A 22474-nucleotide genomic window follows, 5' to 3' on the forward strand; every position below is an offset into this window, starting at 1 on the left:
GATAGATAGATAGATAGATAGATAGATAGATAGATAGATAGATAGATGAATAGATAGCAACATAAGAATGTTACATGTTACAGGTTGGGCATAATGGTCATATCTAAAAACTTTAGGAAGGCTATCAATATAAACTACTAACATCAAAACGTCACAACCTTCTAAATCTGGGTAACACACAGGAACTTCTCATTTCTGAATATAATAATGTTTGAAACATTACATAGTAAATTCTTAAGAGATCAAATTAAGTTACTAGCTGTCATAGTAAGAAATACTTAGTTAAGGTAGAAAGTAAATCACTTACCATGTTTATTTTCCAAAGTCAATCATGGCATGTTCGATGAACAACAGGCTAAAACTGGATTTTCGGGTACTAATTAATTTCAGTTAACTTCTGTTTCATTTGTCCAAAATTGTGATTGTATAAAATTTATAATTAAAAGCTGCATATGGTAAAGCCTAAAATGTCATTTTCTTACTGCAAGGGCAGTTAGTTAGCTGTGGACAGAGGCAGACTATGAATAAAGGAGTGACTATTACAGTGAACTTCTGCAATGCTAATTCACTGATAACTTCAGTGACTGTGGGGAGAAATGAACCAAGAACATTTCAATCTTCAGAGCCCTTCCTTCCCCTCTTTCGTATCTGACCTAGTATCCTTGTATCTAACAGGCAATATTCCTTGGAATGCATTAAGTGGGCTGACCATGAGCTGACACCAACCAAAAGTCAAGTAAGTGGGTTGGATGGACATCTGAGCCCTATAACAATGAGAGGGAAACTAAGGGGGATGACAAACAAATTTCCACAGTTCCACCGAAACCCTGGAGAGTTATCTCATGGAATAGTGTCTACTAACCACGTGATGCCTACAGACAGGGAGACAGGAGAACTGCACTCTAGTCTGTGAACTTTACAAGCTTCCTTGTGGCTCAAATGTCAGCTCTGAAACCTGCTGGAGTGGATTCTTTGCCTTGAGTTCGAAGATCTCTAATATCAGCATTTTTTCACTGAGAATTCAAGTCTGACCCTGTTTGTGAGAGGGGACTTATTTCTTTTTCTATTTACCAGCACATGAAAATCATGCCTCTTTTCTTTTGCAATGACTCATATGGTACAGCATGTTGTTTACTAACTTCCAAACAATTCCTGTTAGTAACCACTCTGAGATCCCCAAGAAGAGGAAGGCTATCATGAGAGCTTGGGCTTCATTCCTTCGGGGCAGGTACGTGCAGGCTCCGATGGTTCATCTCTCCATTTGCTCCTGTCTTACAAAGGAGCAGGGAAAGGGCAGAAGTCAGGGGGACTTGCCTAACTTGTAAAATTGAAACGGACAGGTACAAAGGAGTAAAAGGCAAACATGAGCACAGGGATTTCTGTGGGGAACTGCTTAGGGATTTAGGCAGCTAAAAATAGCTATGTGGATTAAAGGGGGTTTGCCTGTTTCCTCCTGCCTTTTGTTGGTTTCTTTTTACCTTTAGACAAAAATGTGGCATCTTCAAAGGTTTTTATTTTTCATTCCAGGGCACCTCCAAGCTTTCCTATCTACTGCTAACCTCATTTATTCAAGGTATAAAACATTTTCACGAATCCAAAACAATGCTTTATACTTTGTGGTCAAGGAGTATAAACCATTCTAGTATATACTCACATTTAAGTAAGAAAAATGTATGTGCCAGGGTATGAAGGAGACAAAAGCAAAGCAGAATGCCACATGGATCAGTACAGGAAGCACTCAACAAACATTTGCTGCATTTGGTGAAGAAGAAAGACAAGCCAGTGTTCTACAAATGACCAGATGACAAATCCTGTAGGCATTACAGGTTCTGTCTTCTCCTTCTCAAATAATTGTACTATACAAAGCCAGGATCACTCTGGAAACCATACTCAGCCAATCCTGAAATAGAATGCCATGATTTCAGAGGACCCTGCATTTTATTCTTGAAATTTATAATTGGAATATACACAACTGAATTGGAGAGCATTATTAGACATAAAAACAATTAAAATGCATCAATAAGGTAGTTAAAAGTAGTAATTAAGTGTATAGACTTTTTCTATTCAAACACCTTTGCCTGATACTAGGACAATGTAACTCAAGTAAAACCAAGATATCCTGAAAACACATTGGCTTGAGCTGAATTTTATAACAATTTAAAGATAAGGACATCTATACTTAGAATAACAGCTACTCGACGCTTCTCTGCTCTGAAAGTCAGGCAATGTGTGAACGTGCGCATGCTTCTGTACAGACAATGAAGCTTTCATCAGATTTTCACAGGGTCAGTGACTCAAAAGCAGTGACTGAAGCTAATTGAAATACCATCAGAGAGTTATCTTTAAAAAAAAAACCCTACAATTAAAAGATATTATCATCTCACACACTCAAAATATATAATTTTTCTCCAAAATGTTATCAGATTAATTCCCCCATGCAGATGAACTTCAAATGGGTCTGTATTATTCTCAAACAACCATCAAACACTACAGAACTAGACAAATGTGACAAAATAGGATGCAAATATCACATAAAACTTTAACCTCTGACAGAATCACATTGCTGTTGCTGCTACTGCTGCTGCTAGAACACTGTAAGACTCACTGTAAGTGGTTCAATAACATCTGACGGGCTAATTAGTGAGTGAATACTGCATTAAATTACTATCATTTGTTGTAGACTAGATGTAGTAAGTTACATTTGATTCTTGTATAAGGGAAGAGTTTAGAAATTGTATAATTCAAGAATACAATGGGAAATGTGAAAGGATTCCAAAAGGGATTACAACACCTACTTTGAAAGTCTTCATTAACATCAAAAACAAGTCACTGCTCACCCAAATATTTAGCATTTGACAGAATACAAATAGAGCATAATTCCACTCAGGTATAAAAGGAAAGTCCTACACCAGAGTTTTCGCATGAGTTCCCTTAAGAGTTTTCCCCAGTGCTGGCTGTCAGTATGTCTAAATCTGTTCAAAAATCTCAGTACAGCCACGTTCAAGGCAGTTTATTTCTCTGGAGCACATGAACTAGGAAAAGCTTAGACAGCAAGGATAAGAAGTTTAGTGAACATTACACATACACGTTACAGAACCATCCGGTAGTTTGACAGATCCACCTAAACCCTGAAAGGGAACTTGCCCTTTCAATAGCAAATACATAGTGTTGGTCATGAGCGTGACACTTTATGTGAAAACTAGATCAATGCATCTGTCACCTTCAAGAGTCAATGCTATTTAAGAAGACTTCCCTCTCTATCCCAGAAAGCACCATACATAACTATGTATCAATAGCTTTGTATTGTACAGACTCAGGGTATATTTTCTTTACTTCTAATTGCAAAATCATTAGACACATGTCAATTACAAAAAGCAATCTACAAAAAGTATTACACATACTAAAAGATAAAGAGAAAATACCATTTATCATTACATATTATATATATGTATATACACATATATATGCAACTTTTAAGATGTAAACTGGCACATTCATATCCTTTCCATGTGTGGAGTGACAGGAGCAACATTATGTAAAATATTTTTGTTCCATGAGGAGAGTGACAAGATTTATCTGATAATACATTTTCAAATTCCAATACATAGTCATCGATAAATTTCTTTTGAAAGGAAAATGTCTACGCTAGGAGACTAAGAAATAAAATTTTAGAAATAAGTTATAATGAAAAACTGTAGGTTAAAATACTTACATATAAGGAAGGGTTTTCACTTGAGCAATGATGTAAGGCTCATTCTTAGGAAAACCCTCAGGGGCTCATGAAGGTTTCTACAAGACTTTTAGTGCTTGTTGGTTGTAAGAGCCTTTAAGGGTAACTTACCTAAAAATCTGAGTTTCTGTAACTTTCAACACACATATTTCTTTGATATTATATTTCCAGAAACAACACACAAATTAGTCATCCTAGTAACAACACGGTTTGGCAGTTTTTAGAGAATCGTTGTCTAAAATATAATATATCGTGTTCTAATTGTATAGTTTATTACTCATTGGGCTAATCAAAAAACTTCATAACAAATAAGCTAAGTTGTAAAGAAATGTCAAGAATATAAAATATAGAATATGATTTTTTTCTTTTAGGGGATGGGAAAACAGCTTAGTGTCAAGAGTATATAGGCAGTATTTTCAAGACCCCAGTCTTCAGCTCGGTGTCCCCAAATGCTTTTCCTTTAAACCCCAACCCAGATAAATGCCATTCCATATAATTATTATCTGCACTCATAAACAAGCCCTTCTGCTTTATTCACCGTGATGGAAGCAAGGATCCATGAACAGTGATCAGGGACATCAAGTTTCAGTGCTAATTATTATCAACTATCATTTCAACATTCAAACACTTTAGCAACTAAGGGGACACTTTTATCACATGGCTTTAGGTTTTAAGGGACAATTAAGTCTCAACAATAAAGAGCAATTCATTGTAAATTTTTCAATTATGATTTTAGAGACACTTTAGAATTCTTCAAGTAATTATGAATGAATATGTTTTAGTAAAATTAAGTACCACGAAAGTGTGATATACTATCTGGCATTTAACTTTTCTACAGGCTATAGTGTTTACACGTAGCTGGTAGGAACACGCAGTAGGCTAGTCCTATGCCTAATGTCATTAAATCAAATTATGAATGTTGCTGTAACCCACAAATTATGAGCTATGAAGAAATACCTCAAACTCAGCATTTGGAAGAATCTGAGACATATGATAAATGCCACAGGTCACATTAGAATCTTACTTGCTAGAATAATACATGGATTCATTGTAAATTATAAGGAGAAAAATCCCAGGTCTATGAGCCAATAAACAAATACTGCTGTTACATTAGCATAATTTGTTCTCATGGTAGGCAAAAAGACAAAGCAATGACTGACTCTAGAATCACAGAACAGACACTGTTAATGCTCAAGCCAATCTATTATGAATAGGAGGAAATGATTCCATAAACACTGTAAAAAAAATCATTCGTAAGATGCTTTGACTGGTCTTCTATTTTTCATGAGAAAATGTTTATAAAGAAACTTAAAAGATATTCATATCTGTTTAAGCAGAGTTAAACTGAGTGTATTTTGAAATGCAGATATATATATATACACACACACGCAGAGATTATCTTGCCATTTTTATCAAAGCCATCTAGAATCTAAATGCCCAAAGAATCCAATGCCCAACAATGGTAGATTAGTTATCACGTGCTTTAGAGTCTGACAGAAGCCTGGGAGGATTCACCCAGTGCAATATACACATGCTTCCCTAACATACAAATGCACACTTGTGCACACTCACATGCACACAAATACGAAACATTTTGACTTTGAAAACATAAAGAGGGGTGTGTGTGAGTGCATGTAATTAAAATCTTAAGAGAATCAACATTTCAATAATTATCAAAAATTGCTTTCACGGTGGAAGGGAGAAATGTTCAATTTTCAGAGAAGAGCAAAGAGGATATATTTACTATTCAACTTATAACTATTCTAAAGCACAGGAAGAACAAATGGGGAGCCACAAAGAGACTGGCATACAACAAACCATGTTCAGCCATCTCCATTCTGCACACTGAAGACAATGTCACCACTAGCACTTTCTATATGCAATGAGGGCACTGAGAGAGTCAGTCACTGAAGCTCTAGAAGCCTCAGCTCTGATTTAAGTTGTAACTACAACTGATAAAGTCTGGGACAATGTATGCTGTGTCTTGTTCCTTAAGTACATAGTATTCTAGCCTCATTTGCTTATGAAATTTAACTTCAAAGAATTGTCATAGTGGATCCTGCAAGGCAAGCAGATAAGGAAGCCAAGGGACAGCTGGTAGACAAAACAGGGTCCTAGGGAGTCACTTCTGTCTGACTTCAATTTTCACTGATGTGGGACCTTAGGCATGAGACAAGGGTAGTTTCTATGTTGCGCAAGTTCAGAAGTGACCTTTGCTAACAACAGTCCTGGAGCAGAATTCCCTCCATGTCAGGTGTGTAAAGATGAATAAAGCAGAAATCTGTGGTCTAGGAGCATGCCACAGAAAGAGACTTCACAAAAGCTAATTTCTTACAACTAGAAATGAACATGCATTAATGAAGGAGTTTTGTAAATCCCAAGTCTTTGGAAGTGCAGAGTATCTGAGAGAGAGATTTGAAGCTGTCTTTGTCTGCCTACAAAGTTCATATTCTTAGCAAATGTGATATTTGACCCTACTATATATAATCTTACAGAATCATCCTCTGATTAAAAGCTGACTTTGTGAGCTTGGTGTGTTGGTACATGCCTGAAATCCCAGCACTGTGATGGCTGAGGCAGGGAGACTTCCATGAGTTCAAGGTTAGCCTGAGCTTCAAACTGAGTATTAGGCCAGGCAGAACTGTGTAATATGAACCTATCTAAAAATAACTTTAAATAAAGAAAAATTAGCATTTTCCATAATGTATAAATTATCTATGTGAAAAGCATCAGCAAGCATGTTGCAGTAACACTGAGTCAGAAAAATGAGAAAAAGCAATACAGCCACCATTCAGCATATACAATTTTACATACAGCCCTACATAATGTACTGTTTCATTCCATGTATTTTAATATTTTATAAATGGAACCTAACACATATATTCTTTGACTTGTTAGTCAGAATACATTCTATTACTGAGACTATATTGTTTGTAAAATAAATGCCTATATATAATATTCACTTTAAGATTTTTATTTTTTAACAGTTTCTAAGTGTATTGTTCTATGAAAATACCATCGTTCTCACCTATAGATGGAGAATAGGAGGGAGGAAGGGAGAGAGGGAGGGAGGGATAGATGAGAGAGAGAGAGACAGAGAGAGACAGATAGGAAGGCAGACAGACATTGGATATACACATGGTGAGTATGTACATCAGTGTAGCTCCTGGTTCAAATGTGTAAGAGCTTTCTTCTTATCTGCACATTTTCAAATGAAACTGCTAATCACACAGTGAGTATATATTCAACTTTATAAATGCCACTGAGTTATTCCCCACTGTATTTGCTTATAAAGATGCTCTAAGAATGAGGCAAAGTTCTGTTGCTTTAGTCCTCACTATGTTGTTATATACTTTTTTAAAAAGAAAATATCAGTGTCAAAAGAAACACAACATCTGGTTTCTTTTATTGCTTTCTTCCAAAGGGATAATACGCTTTGATATAAGAGGCTTACTGTGTTAATAGTCATGCTTCACAGTGTAAAAGTTTCACTTGTTAAATTTTACTCATCAGCACTGAGGTTTAAAAAAAAATTCATGTAATTCTCCTGCTTAAAAGATGCCCCAGTGGCTCTATACTTAAGTCAACACTCCTGGTGTGCCATACAAGCTCTCTAGATTCAACTGCTAGCCTCTGCTTGCTCTTCAGCCTACTTTATCTTTTTAATTCATTTTGAATGCCCCCTCCTGCCTGCCATGTTTCATCCTGCATACACTACTATGCTCTTCAGCCCTCAGGCTTACAGTTCCTGTATGCCTTGCACCCTGACATCCACACTTAAGATGACAAAACGGGGTTCCAACTACAGTTTGCGGCTTTTGGTTTTTCAAGACAGCATATCCTGAAGCCCTAGCTAACCTTGAACTTGCTAAATAGCCAAGGATGTCCATTAAGCTTGTGAGTTTTGAGTTCAGGAAGCACAGACATGTACCACCAACTTCCAGTTTATGTGGTTCTAGGAACAAAGACCAGGGCCTTGAGCATGCTAGGCAGGCACTCTACCAACTGAGTTATATCCCTAAGCCCAGCGCTCCAACTATGTACTCTGTCTACAGTTGGACTATTAATTCTTATGAAGATCTACGCAATCCTAATGTGTATTTCTTGCCCAGCTCAATGTTTGCTGCAAGTTTGGTCCTTAATAAATACACTAAATGCCCCAAGCTTCAATAAATGTTTCCATGAAATGGATCCAATCTTGGTGAATTCCTAAACCACAGTAATCAAACTCTGGACAATTGCAGATGTAGCAAGATACAGAGCTGTCTACAGAGGCCTCTGAGGTCAAAGAGCATCATGTCTAACATGGAAGTCCTTGAACGACACAAAGAGCCTCTCTAATATATGAAACATCAATAATTCTACACAGTTGTAATCTGTAAGAGGAGCAAAATAAATGAGACTAGATGTTAGTCACAGAGGGTCCTATGTACTGTTACTGAGTTTGGATTGTGTTGTACAGCAAATGGGAACAATTGCAAGACTTTAAGACTAAGTTAGTCATGATATTGGTGTTTTTGATTAACACTTTAGGATGCTTGACAAAGGAAGATGAATCATTGAGAAATATAGATTCTTGTAGAAGTCTGTTATGAAAATTTGACCTTGAATTAAATATACTCTTATAGATAAATGTATATGTATATATGTATATATATAAACACATATACATACATAAAAACATATACATATATTCATATTTTAAAATCTGTTGAAATGGCTGTGATGGCAATACAGATATTTCACATAGATACAAATAGGAAACAAACAAGTAGAGCAATAATTTTTACTGTACATTTTCAGTATTCTGTATTCCATGATTTGTAAGTTTTAGCCTAGTATTTTTTCCAGACTATATAAGTGATAAATCAACTAAGAACATTATTCTAACACAAGTCTAACAAGCACTTCTTCCCAAATTCTAGTTCAGAAAAGGCAACCTCAGAATCTGAACTGTCTCCCCTTCCCTCCTTCTCTTCTGCTCTTTTCCTCCTCCACAACCCTATCATTTTACATTCTCCTATAAAGTTGCTGAAATACTTTCCCATTTCCTCAGCTACCATGTTAGCCCACTCCCTGATATCTCGACTACAACAAAAACCTTTTAGCAATATCTTTACTTATATCTTCCTCCTACTATAGTACATCCCCTAACATAGACATCATGATAATTTGATTTGATCATTCTTAACATTTTCTTTCTTGGATTGCAACCACAAGTGGTTGAATCCCCACTGCTTAGTTTGTCAGTATGAACATATCACATCTATGGAAGGCTATTGTCAGGACCTAGCTTCAGGATCACCAGGCTTCCAACCTCACCAGTAAGCATGTCCTTTCTTTATGGAAGCCAGTTGCCTATGAAGAAGCCTTTTACTTGGCTTGCTCTTTCTAGCCACCTATAGCCTGCTCTTCATCAGTCTTTAAAAAATGTGCCTAGCTTCATCTCATTCATCTCTGATCACGACTCTAACCTGTCAATGAAAATTCATTACAGTGTTCTCCTTAGAGCTAATACTCAATTACAGACAAGGCACTTGTTAATTGAATTTCCCTTTGACTTTGACCTAGAATAGACTCGACACACTGAATTCCAATGCACAGACATTACAAAATGGTTTGCATCACCCCACACTTCTGCATTACCCTTTCCCCAGACCCCACCACTCCCAGGGATAATAAAATGACAATACCAGAGAAGGCTCTCCAGGGTCATCCATGAGGATCTGAACATGGTTCTTTTACTGTATTATTCTATATTACGATCCAATCTTTGAGAAATATTTAGTTTAAAATTGTAACAACCATTTTTAATTGTTATATTGAGAGAACATGATGCTATGCAATCAAAATGCCTTAAATTAACTAAATTAAATACTTAAATGAGCCTTTCCTGAGAGTCAGGCAGCATCTTAGGTAAAGCAGATCCATTAGTGAATAAAGACCTGAGGCCTGACACTGCTCCTATTACTTACTGATTCTTTGTCCTCTGACTTTCTGAAACAGCATGTGGCTGTGCGTGACCTTTCTAGATGTGACTATATAGATTGGGAACTATATTTAAACACAAAAGTGGGTGACTGATAGATACTTACTTGAAATAGTAAAACTTAATGTTAATGCTCAGCTAACTAAAATCCTACTTCCTGGGATAGGGAGATGCTTCAGGAGGAAGAATACCATTAATCATGACTTCCTAGGTCAGATTCCCGGAGCCTATGTAGAAGGCAGGAATGACATAACATGCCTATAATCCCACTGCTATGAAGGCATTTACAGGGGCAACCTGCGGCTTGCTGCTCAGTGAAACTGGTTGAAATGATGAGCTACAGCTTCAGAGAGAGATACTTCCTAAAAAAATAAAGTAGATGGTAATTAAACATGACATTAGATGTCAACCTCTGGCTTCTTTCTATATGCAAATATAGACAAATAGGGAGCCAGATGCATACACACATATACTGACATGCATGCACACAAATACGTATCACTTCTTATGGTACGAGCACATTCCACTCCTGAGGGACACAGGTTGCCTTACACAGTCTATGTAGGTACCACCTAAAGACAGTACTCTACTGATCTTGAGTGGTCCACTCATGTCAATTCTTATTCCAAAATGTCTCTCATGTTCATGCTGTTATTCTTTCTAGAACTACTGTCATGATGCTTTGCATAAACACATTTATTCTCTTCTCAAAAACTTGCTGCTCTTCGGGGTGATATTTTCCCCATTGGTGAGAAGCAGCAACAAAAGTCTCTTCATTTCACATGTTAAAAATCCTGTCACAGGAAATCACTTTTGTTCTTTTTCAAGTCCGGTGGCTGCTTACCATTTCACTGTCACTACCCTGAGATCATTCGAGATTTATACCAAGGACTGGATTCTATATTCCTAGCATGTGTAAACCCTGCAACTCTAAAGGACATTACACTGCTTACCATGGCCTTTTTTAATCGCGGTAGGCAGAATGAACTCTCTCAAGTATATTCATATTCTAAGCCCTAGACTGTGAGATATATTACATGAAAGGGAGAATTAAGATCTAACATGGAATTAAGTCTGTGAACCAGGAGATCTCAGCAAAGGGATTACTCTGCATTACCCAAATGCACCCCAGGGTATCAGAAGGGTCAAAAGGGAGATGACAAAAGGAGAGGGGCCTGAGAAGAAGATATGAGGGCAGGGCCAGGCCTTCAGATGATGCCTCATCAAAAGGATTCAAACACCTCATTGTCTCACCTTTTATCTCATTTCTAAGTTCCCTGGAGCTAAACACGATTCTTAATCCTTTGCTTCCTAAGGTACCCATGGCAAACATTTCCTGCATATTGTTTCATGCATGAAGATAATTAAGAAATATTTTCTAAACATATGACAGTATAATCCTGATATAAACTATTGTGTGAATAAAAATTCAATCTCTGTATTAATATTTTTACCTTCTATGTGGTGGGCTACACAAAATCTCCCAGAATACTCTAAGTCCTATTTCTTGACCCATGGAATTGCTATTTTACATGGTCACCCCTCTGCCGCAGTGACAGAGAAATTTCAAATGAAGATATAATACCAAAGATATAATATAAATGCATCATAAATGCTATGACCCATGAAAAAGAGAAGACAGAGTATTAACAGAAGTGGGAAGTTGAGGGCTGTAGATACAAGCCAAGGATGACAGCCAGCAGCCAGCAGAAGGCAAAGGAAAGGGGGCACATGCTCGGCTGGTTTGCAGTAGAAGTCTCTACACCTGACCTAGAGTTTTCTTCTTTGCATCATGTTTCAGCAAAACCCAAACCTTACATTTCCTTGAGGCACCATGATCTCTGAAGTGCTTCAAGCCACATAAACACCTTCTTTTTGTATGTCAAGATAATAAGCTCTCTAAAATTTTATAGTCCTGGACTTGTAAACCTACTGATATATTTTTTTTCTGATTTTGCCACAGAAACCAGTCAGTTTCAATTTTTGCTGTTATCTATTAAACAAAAGATAAAACACAAAGGGAATGCTCTCCCAGATAGCCCGGGTGTGGTGCTGCTCTCTGAGATGTTGCTCATCTCTTCAGCAATGCCTAATCTTAAAACACTGCCTCTTTCCTATCCCTTTGCTTATCTTTCTTCATACTGTGTAACAATATTTACACCATTTGATATATATGCTTTTTTTCTTCCCCTTTTACAATTAAATGATGAATCACAAAAGCTACAGTTTCATAATGATAGAAATACAATGAATATCAATTGAATCATTTACTAAATTGAAGGAAATGCATAATAGTCATCTTTTTATTACCCTTATGAGACTGAAGGTCCACCCTTAGTGGACCAGGTTAGTGAAAGCAGTAGATACAAACATTTGAAATGCTAGTGCTAAATTCAACCAAGACACAGAGTTTCAATTTCAGTAGAGAACCTTCACTATGTTTTTAAAGTAAGCAATTTAATGTAAAGCCACTTGGATATTAAAAAGATATAGACATTTTTTCTCTTCTTTTCAGTTTATTGCAAACTTACATGAAAGTTAAGAAAAATAGTATGGAATTCAGTGCCCTAACTTTCTAGTCAATGTATAGTTACTGTCTAGGCATAAAATTAAACAGTAACATATCAACAGTAAAGAGTACTAAGGTATAAGATGACTCAGAGAACTAAATCTATATTAAAAATAATTGTAAATAATAGCTGAACTCATTTATACTCACACAACTGAAATACTTGATTATGAAGTTATTGTATAAAAATAATTAAAACAATCCTTATTCTGACAGACATAAAGCATGGTTCAGAATGAACAATAATGAACTCAGATGAGTTCAGATTAAACAACTCTATGTAATGGCTAACACATGGGATACATTACCAGATGAAAATGGCTGTACCCATAAACTCCAATAGGTTCCCCAGGCAAAGCATGTATTATATACAATCCTAGTAAAGATTGCAAGAGAAAAGAAAATGCAAGTCCAAAACCACTGGAATTCTCCTCAGCAATGTGTGTCTGGAGTAAACTCGTTGTATTATAAGAGACAATAAACCATTCTATGTCCATCAAAAAATGTACTTCTTATTGAAACTCATTAGATTCCATAAAACGATATCCATGGGCCACCCACAGTTTTTTATTATGATACAATCTGCCTAACATAAACACACCACTGGGATCACACTTTAGAAGCAGTTGATCATCCTCTCTTCACAATGACCAACCTTCATCTCATGGGGGGGAGGGGGAGAAGGAGGGGAGAGATTGAGAGAAACAGAGACAAAGAGCCAGACAGGGAGAGCAAACATTCCCATTCCTTCGAGAAGAACTAAATACTAAATACTGGAGCAACAGCTTGGTTTGTAGTTTATAGGTAAGAAGAGTTGACTATTGCTACTAAATGCTGTCAGAACTAAAGAACAAACAATGGAATTTAGCATAGTCTGTCCAAAAATAACAGCAAATGATACACAACTAAGTTCTTTCTTGTAAAATGACTTTCCCATGCAGTAAAATGAAAGAAACTTATAGCGAGCAGAAGAAGGATACTTTCTTCTAAACTGCCATCTAAATGATGGTGGTCATTAAAAGCATCATCTTTCAGAATATGAAAAGGTCACTGTTATTAATTCTGGAAAGTAGTTCAATGATGGAGTCTTTGCTTTACCACTATTATTTAATTTGAGCACATATTTTTGATAGAGAGCAATGTGATAGATATCTATTAATCTAATAAATAGCATCTGTTGCTGCTCAGAGGAAGGGGCCGGAGTCCAGTGTGAGCATGTCTAATTAGGCGTAGGATGCAGCTTCACCTTTCTTTTCTATCAGATAAAAAGCATGATTTAGAAATAAGAAGAGCCAAACCAGAGATTAAGAATAAACTTTTTTTTTTTTTTTTTTTTTTTTTTTTTTTTTTTTGCTGGTGTATCCTTGAAGTATTTGCTAGTGGATTGAGCTACTGCTGCTGACCTGTGAACTGAACTGCTGATCTCCAGACACCACAGATGGGAGCTGCTCCATAGAACCTTTCTAAACAGGGCCACTTCCCCTGCATCCTTTCGTTCCCATGGGTGGTGGGCTAAAAGAGAGATTAAAACGTTTAAAACCCATTGAGAAGGCTAGGCTGATTCCATGACAAGCTTCAAATCTGCAGTTAAGGAGACTAGGACTAAATCTCTGTTTCCAAGAACTGGGCAATTCCAGGCAAGTCCAGGCCTCAGAAGCTGCCCTGCCACCTGGCCTAAGGCAAGAACAATGGGTCAGTAGCAGTTTCCAGACCTCCCCAGCAAGTTTCCAGCTCCTAAACTCTGGTAATGGAATGTCCATAGAGACTGATCTAACAGATTAACCTAGAGGTCACCTACTCTGGAATTCCCTAATGTGCTTTAAATCAGGCCTGCAAGCTCACTTGGGTGTCTATTCTGGTAATGGGAGACCTCAGCATGCTGGACTTGTGCAGAATAAAACATTCTTTGCATTTGCATACTAAAAAAAAAAAAAAGAATAAACTTTTATTAAAAAATTCTCATGACTATAACAAGGTGGGAGCTCCACTTAGTAAATATTACAACCAGAAGAAGACCACTACATTGAGCACAGAGAACAGTATGTTGGTGATTATTTGCACTCATCCATTAATTTCTTCCATTACTGTAAAGTCTTAAAACTGCTGAGTCAAACCGACATTTCAAATGACTTACTTAAGTCCACCCAGCTACAGATCAAGTCAAACTTTCTTCCTCAACAAAGTTATCTTTTTTTATCTCTCTGATCCCTCATTTCTCTGAAACCTTCCCTGGTTAAGCTTTTAAACACCTGTTAAAGATAATAGGGTTCCCCAGAGAACTTTCCTTTCACTAAAGACTTAACTTCTAGATGACGTTGAATTTGGTTTGAATAAGAATCTATCTGTAAACATGTCCCAATTTGGCTACCCCTGTATAATATAGACATTTTCTGACCTTATTCAAAATGTTGATAGTTTTCTAGAAGACGTGATAGAGCAGAAAAGCAAAGGGATCTGAAATCCATCATATAAAACTGAAGTTGTTTTGTACTCCAATTCTACCCAAAAAGCCAAAATGCATGAGCTTTGGAACCAGAGAAATACAAAGCACCATCACAGCCTAGGGCACTAATAGAGTCTTGAGAATTTACTCCAAGAACTTGGGACATTACACAAGGGCTATCCATGCACACAGCATTCTCAATTTATTTCTCTCCCTCATTACAACTCACATAGAAGAACTTCTGAGTTCCTCTGAGTTCCTCTAGTCCACAACTAGAAGGTGATAGGCTCTACCCACCAACCATATGCAAACCCAGTTACACCATATACCTATCCTCTCACAACTCTACTTCTGTGTTAAATTACACAGACACCATTCTCTACTACAATTATAGACTTTTAGCCACCATTCTAAATGAAGCTTTAAATTATTACTCTAGTCATTAAAAAAAAAGTACAGTAGTCACCCATGTTCATATTTAACATTTTACAGTTATAGCATGGAGTATAAGCACCTTGTCAACTAAGCACCTACCTGACTTTCCAATTTTATTGACTACCATTTCCCCCTACCTCATGCTTAACTCACATACCAGCGCTGCCTCGACATCATGTCTCTCATTTGATTGTGAGCCCAGGTAAGAATACAGAGTATGCTGGTTCGAGGTTGTCAACCTGACACAAGCTAGGCTCCTCGGGGAAAAGGGAACCACAACTGGGACAATGCCTCCATTAGACCAGCTAGTAAACAAGTCTGTAGGACATTTTCTTGATTAATGTAGGTGTGTATATTTTAGCATGCACAGTGCTATATAAGAAAAGATGTTAAGCAACCCATGGAGAACAAGCCAGCACATAGTAAAGACTTCACTTCCTACCCCCAGGTCCAGGCCTTGAACCCCAGACCTGCCTTCTTCCAATGATAGAGTATAAATGAAAAAAGAAAAAGAAATAAAACAACACAAAATACCTTCTCTCCCCAAGGCAGTTGTCATTTTGATTACCACCATGAAGGAAAACAAGCTAGGACACAGTGACTGCCATTATTCCTTTTCTCTAGAAATTTACTATAGAATAAAATGCTCATTATGAAAAAACACATGCTTGTTGAGTTAAAATTCTTTAAAATTTAAAATGTATTTTCAAAGTATTTATAACAGTTAATAGAGTACATTCTCAGACCTGATGTGAATATACTAAGAGGTCAAAACAGAGCCTTTCCTCCCTAATCAACAGGGTTCACCCTAGGAGTAAAAGACGTGCATTGCAAATGATTAAAATAGTCACGTTACAAAAACTTTGCAATACAATTTAATTCCAATTGGCAGCATGGTTAGGATGGGGAAACACAAAGATAAGGAGCTGGCTCCATTTTAAACTTGATCTGAAAACCACTGAGACTTCTATCAGCACAGAGATATTTAAACAGCAGGTAGCCATGGACTGATGAGAAAATATGATTAAAACAAAAGAGACCCCTGAAAAGACTAATAAAGGAAGTCGAGCTTTGTTTAGTGATAAAGTTTACTATTACTGAAAATGAGTAATTTCTAACGTAGGGTTTGTGACTAGGATGTCTTGCTAGCCCAGAAACCACAGGGAATTCAGTGACTTAAGAAATAAGGAAAAGACAGAGATCTGAAATAAAACTTGAAAGAAATGTTTCATTCATCAAAATCATTAAATGCTTTGAAATTGTGAGGGATGCTTCTGAGCCATGAAGTAAAAATCACTGCTTTAGAACCTTCCTTAGTTGCATAACCTCAAAGGAATGCCATGTGGCGCCATGGCTTCTAGTGTGTCAGCTCTGGTACCACTGGTGGGGCCTGGCCTCAGGGGAGATAGCAGTGTTGCTGGATCAGTAACAGAGTCCAGTGGCCATCATAAGAGATGCCTGGCCCAGCTCAAAGGCTTCAGTAAATATGAAGTAAACCCTAGCCTCTACAAGGAACTTACAATCACATCCAGGAGGCATGGATACTCAGCAGTAAGTACCTAAACAACACAGGTAGTAATTGACATGGAAGCCAGCCTGACAGGAGAAGAAGCATGTCCACAGGAAACACTGCAAACAAGCAGTCCTGGTACTTGGCTCACGCTAGATACACAACATAACTTGCTTTTCCTAAATGTGAGTATCTATTCAGGTCATTAAATATTCCTTGTCATCATGGCAAATGGATGTGCAACCGTGCATTAAATACTCTAATGAATGAATAAAACAAAGGACACAAAGGCAGATGTCCTGTGACTAACTCAGTGCTCTCATTCCTTTTGTCAATTATGAATATTCCACTTGGTATCAAAAGACTAAGACCAAGAACCATGTATCTTTCTAGCAGCAATTTCTTAGACATGGGATGCTGAGCCAAACAGTCCTTTCATTTATGAATTGATAGACGTGAATACACAGGAGACGTGAATGGAGTGTCTGAATGCTTACGTCACTACAGTTTAATATAACATTAGCTGCCAAAATCTCTTCTCACCTAATTATCTCCTCACATACCTTTCACTCTCCATTCCTATTTCCTTTTCTGTATCTGTACTGATTGATTTAATATGTGTGTATGTGTGTGCATGCATATGTGTGAGTGCACATGTGTCATCCCATGTATACAGAGGTCAGAGGTCAGAACCCAGGAGTGAATTCTCTCTTGTCACCCTTAAGGTGCTGGGGATAAGCTCAGCTCATCAGGCCTACACACAGTCACCTCTCTCTCTGCTGAGACATCTCCCAGCTCTCCAGATTATTATTTTCTTTTTTTACAGGAACTTACACTCCTATTCCACAAGCCTCTCTCTTGAGGTTTGGCATTCTGTTGGGTATAGAACATAAAATACTCTGAAACTTTCTTCTTGAAACTTAAAGAACAGTGTTTTCAAAGCTGTGATTTTCCTCTGAGTCTTTAAGTACTATTTTCTTTTTCTTGAACTGCAGCATTTTCAAAGTAAGCCGTATATTGATTTTCACTCCTCTACTGATCCTTAAATAAAGGAATAGCTATCAAAACTCTCTTTTTGCACTTTACTATTGCAGGGTTGCACAACAGGATACAGGGCAATATCTGGAAACATTTCTGACTGGCATGTCAGGACAGAGGAGGTGTGCTACTGGCATCTAAGGAGTAGATGTAAGGGACGTTCATAAACAGCCTATAATGCACAGCATAGCCTGACCCCCCACAAGAAGTTTACATCCCAGAATATCAATGGTACAGAGATTGAGAAACCTCTTGTTGAGAAGCTAGTTGTATTCCTTATTCTAGGCAAGTTAACAACATTTGAATTAAGAGAGTAAAGTTGTACAGAAAAAGTGTTACCCATAATTCCAAAGCCCATTTCTTAGGCCTTCTAGAGTATTAGATATATTCCACAATACTCAACCTCAATAATTCTAAGATTCTCCTAGAGTTTAATACAGAGAATAAGGACTGAATATTAACATGGCCTCAATCAGTTCTTTCCTCGTGTCTTGATGAATTATTGCTGAATACTACTACTTCCATTCCAATCAGACATATATATGACTCCTTCAGAAAGCAATTCTGAGCTTCTGGAGCAGTGGTTCCCAATCTGTGAATCATGAACCCATGTGGGTTATGTATCAGAGATTATAATTACAATTCATTATAGCAGCAAAATTACACTTATTAAGTACCAAAAAAAATTTTATGGTCAGGGGAGCATCACAATATGAGGAACTGTTTAGAAGGATCACAGCCTGAGCAAGGTTGAGAACCAAGGTTCTAAAGTAAGATGGTGGATTCTTCACAGCATGGCAGATCAGAAGAGTGACAATGACAAAGAACAGATGCTGTTCCAATGACAGCAGGGTTGGAAGGGCATAAGAACGCACCGGGATGGTAAAAGGACAACAGAAAAGTGTGAAGAAATAAAAGGACAGCACAAACAGAAACAGAGAGCACAGCAGAAGGTTCCAGCTGTGACTTCCCAAAGTCAAAGGACAGAGAACAGCAGCCATATGGAAAAAAGTCTGATTAAGTGTCAATATACTAAGGGCTAAGCCCACAAAAGTGAGTTCCTTATTAAGACCTCCAAAGAGAACTGAAAGAGACATCCAAACAGCAGAAATGTGAAAAAAAACAAAGTGGCATTATGCCTCTTAAATATAGTTTAATTCTTCAATATTCAAATCTAAAGGAATTAAAGTAGCTGAAATGCCAGAAAAAAAGAGTTCAATAATAAAGTTGTAAGACAAACCACTGATTAAAGAAATAAACAAGCAAGTGAATGAAATAAGGAAATTGGAGACATAGATTAAAAAAAAACAGCAGAATACAGGAAAAAATCAGCAACTTGAGGACACATTCAGCAAGAAAGCTTAGATTTTAAAAAAGGGGGGGAGAATGTTAAAAATAAAATCAATGAATCAAACAAACAAACCATAGTCGCATTGTCACTAAGAAAGAAAATTAGGTCAAGACTTTGGAAATGCTACCTTCAAACACCAACAAAGAAAAGTAAGATAAATAAGCATTAGCATAACTTTCAATAATTCTGGGACTTGACAAAGACAGCAACCTAAATAATCTATAGGTACAGCACAAATCTGAACTAAAAATAAAAGGTGTAAAATCTAGAATCTGAAACTACAGTAGAAAAGCCCCAAATATATCAAATGACTCTAGTGAAAACCCCCAAAGCCACAAAAGCTATAAGAGGCCTGAGTGTGAAGGCATAGGCTTTGAATACCAGCACTTATCACTAATGAGGTAGAGGTAGGTAGATCTTTGTGAGTTCAAAGCTACCCTAGTCTACATAGCGAGTTCAAGGACAGCCAGGGCTATATAGATAGACAGTGCATCAGAAGACTTTCAAAATACTAAGTATCAACAAAAAAGTATTCTATACAACAAGGTTATAATTAGGAACTAAAATAGAGGAAAAGTCAGTTCAAGACAAGGGGACACACACATTCCCACGTTTTGGTTTAATTAAAAAGAAAAATTAGAAAGAGGTGATGGCGAATCATATACATTTATGATCACCAAGCTAACATCAGAGAATATGACTGAAGAAATCTTAAACAGATACAAAGAAAAATGACAGGCTTAATCCCAAGAGTACAAGAATGAGTAACTTTATAAGGTGAAGAGAAGAGTAAAGGAGAACTAGAAAGCAATTATGCACAACTCAGTAGACCATCAAACTCACACAAAAAGACGAAAAAGAACAAACCAAGAAATCAGCTGACAAAGTACCAGGAATCAGTAAATCTCTCTCAATAATAACCCTAAGCATAAGTGACCTTAACTCTCTAATTTAAAGGATTTAGAATGGATGGATGGAGAAATAAACGAGAGCCAGCTTCCTACTGTCTACAACTCACTAGGAATAGATGAAAGTCAATATTCCAAGCAATTGGAAGCCAAAACGACCCAAAAAGCTATACTTATAAGAAATTGGAAATAGTTTTTTATATTTTATCTGAACACAGTATAAGACTAGAGATGAATAGCAGGAAAAAGTATAGAAATTATACAAATAGAGACTGCAAAAGGATACCACCAGTGTCACTGAATGACAGTCACTGAATAAATCAGAAAAATTTCCAGTATCAAATGAAGATGAAAGTACAACTGAAAAGAACCTCTAGAATGGAGTCATAATAAGAGAAAATAATCAGACACAAAAACATAAGCATGTAGACTACAGAAGCCTATCCAGAAATGAACACACATCTACAGGCACTTCATTTCGAATAAATTTGCCCAAAACCTACACTGAAGAAAGAGAGTATGTCCAGTGAATGGTTCATTATAGAAGAATGAAACTAGATCATTATCACTCACCTTGAATAATTCACATATATAACAGTTCAGAACACAGCAAATACATTAAAATAAAATCTGAAATTTCAAAACTGCTAACGGATGCGATGCACAGGGTGGTTTAACATAGGTGCCTCTAGCTTCTCCGCTCTGGCCTGCCTCAACCTCTCCATGCAGCCGTGGTCCACCCGGCTTGAAGTCACTTTTCTGGGATTGGTGTCAATGCTGCTGAGTGTCAGTTGCTGCTGACTATGACCTAATGGTGATGGTGGCTTCAGCAGATGGGCATAATGCCAAAGGTGTGGACCTCCCTATCAAGTCCTGCAAAGGGATGTTGGTGTGCAAGACCAAGGATGCCGACATGGCGCCACATGGCAACAGAGTGCATGACGGATTTTGGAGGTGATTAGAGAAGGTGGATGTATATGATCTTGTCCCTGAGGACCCCACCTTGTACTGGTCCCCATCACTTTGGAGAACATCTATCTGACCCTCACCACTCCAGTCATGGACAAGATGGCTTTGCATATCAAGCTGCCTTCTTCAAATAAGATCCACAACTTCGGGCCATTTGGTGTTGACATCAAAGGTAGAGACTGTGGTCATGAGGTAGCTAAGTTGTTCACCAACTATCTAAAGACACAAGCTCTCAGGTAGGTTGTGTTTGATACCAGCATTAGGACAACAAAGAAACTCTACCTTTCTAAGAACTACCCTCAGGATTCTGAGGTAGCCTACCCAGACTGCAGAACTATTAACATTACTTCTGAAGCCTCCCTGGTTTATCTCAATGCTCCTAGGAAGTGATATAAAGATGAAAAGTGTGTTGAGCTGCCTCAGGTGCATTCACACTTCAGCGGGCCCAGGCAGGAAAGAACAACTGGAAACTCTGAAGAGATTCTGCCTGTTTGATTCTTCTATAAAGAGTGTTTACAAGTCACTGACTTTGAGAGACATATTTCTTAGCTGGAGGAAAAAAATACCAGAAGCCTAAGAGTCAGTGACCCCATGCATTTGATGGTGGACTGATGTCACCAGAGTGCCACGCTTCCAAGTCCTAGGAGATTCCTAGCTGAATTGCTTTTGCCAGCCACAGCTGTTGTCTATCTGGAAAGGAATCTCTGTTTTCTTTCCATCAGAAATGCATATGCCCTGAATTAATTCAAGAAAAGTACCGAGGTGGTTTGGGAATATGAGGGTGTATACATTTTAGATAATGAGGTGTTTATTAAAGTAAATGATTAGCTGTACAATTCTTCTGAACATTACTACAGCTATTACATTTTTCTAATTCTTGCCTTTAATATTGTTGAGTAAGAAAAGTTTAGAGTCAACATTTAAAAGCCGTCAACTATTTTTTAATGTTTATACTTTATACAGGAATATTGTTTGAGGAGAAGTAGAAAACCAAGTCATCGTGTGCTGGTTATCTTATATGCCAACGTGCTTACAATGCCTGTTACCTGGTGTTGACCCGGCTGTAGAGCCCTGCTGAGTCTATTCATTGTTGTCTTTGCTTTATCATTATAGAACTAGGGTTATGCTTAAATGTAAAGATTATTTCACAGATCACAGAATTATTTTGTTCACAGACAGTGTCTTTATATTTCATTCTGACCCGATTAAGGCATATAAATTTTATTTGTAATTGTCAATTTCTCCAATTCTGCAAGAGAATGAAATGTAAAAGAGAATGATGTTCAGAAGAAGGAATGAGAAGAAATCATGAGTACATTTTTAAAGATTCATATCTATCCTTCAAAACAAGAAGAGATGAACTAGTTTGCTATAACAAATACTCATGAGACTGACATACAGATGAGTGAGCTCACTTACAATGGTGAGGTTTCTTTGTCATTACTAATTGTGAATCTCTTCCAAAAGAACAAACAAAACAACAACATCAAAGCCTCCAACAGGAGAGCAAAAAAAAATAGTTCAAGATCTAT

The 22474-nt window shown here is 37.3% G+C and overlaps 1 protein-coding gene and 1 pseudogene across 1 annotated transcript in view; one reads left to right on the forward strand and one right to left on the reverse strand.

Annotated features, from left to right (window-relative positions):
* Cep128 (centrosomal protein 128) overlaps positions 1–22474 on the reverse strand; it is a 344929-nt gene that overhangs the window by 109587 nt on the left and 212868 nt on the right. The window lies entirely within an intron of this gene.
* Positions 16517–21519, forward strand: LOC114629252 (annotated as a pseudogene).

This window comes from Grammomys surdaster, unplaced genomic scaffold (genome assembly GCF_004785775.1).
Source record: "Grammomys surdaster isolate TR1022 unplaced genomic scaffold, NIH_TR_1.0 279, whole genome shotgun sequence".
Classification (NCBI taxonomy): domain Eukaryota; kingdom Metazoa; phylum Chordata; class Mammalia; order Rodentia; family Muridae; genus Grammomys; species Grammomys surdaster.